We start from the raw sequence: 549 nt of genomic DNA on the forward strand, positions 1-549 counted from the left end.
CGACTTGATGTAAGCCTACACTCTTCTTACCTTGTGAATTTCTACCATTCTTGGATGATAGTGTTTTCTGCAAAGAATATTCACTCATGCTTGCATAAAGACGCCACACGTCATCCTCATGCCTATCAATGTAAGAACCACCCATGGAAGCATCAACCATACCCTTATAGTTGTCCGATAAACTCTCAAAGAAATATTGAACTAATTTCTATTTAGGCATGTCATGATGTGGACACTTCCTAAGCAATTCATTGAAGCGTTCCCATGCCTCATGAAATGTTTCTCCATCCCCATGTGAAAATTCTCAAATTGAGGTTCTCATGGCATTGGTCTTAGAAACCGGATAGTACTTCTTTAAAAACTCTTGTTACATTTTCGCCCAAAAAGTGATTGAAAAAGGCCTAAGATTATTAAACCAATATTTTGCTTTGTCATTTAAGGTGAATGGAAAAAGTTTGAGTCTTAAGACCTCTTCCGGCATGTCCCGTATATTTTACGGTGGAATATACTTCAGGAAACTCATCCAAATGCTTGTAAGGTTCTTCACTA

At 37.7% G+C, this 549-nt stretch overlaps 1 pseudogene; it reads left to right on the forward strand.

Moving 5' to 3' along the window:
- Positions 1 to 218: 218 nt before the first annotated feature.
- LOC132267781 (small nucleolar RNA R71) lies at positions 219 to 317 on the forward strand (annotated as a pseudogene).
- Positions 318 to 549: the final 232 nt, after the last annotated feature.

This window comes from Cornus florida, unplaced genomic scaffold (genome assembly GCF_030987335.1).
Source record: "Cornus florida cultivar Cherokee Brave unplaced genomic scaffold, ASM3098733v1 CherokeeBrave_3.0.0_Hap2_Chr07, whole genome shotgun sequence".
NCBI lineage: Eukaryota > Viridiplantae > Streptophyta > Magnoliopsida > Cornales > Cornaceae > Cornus > Cornus florida.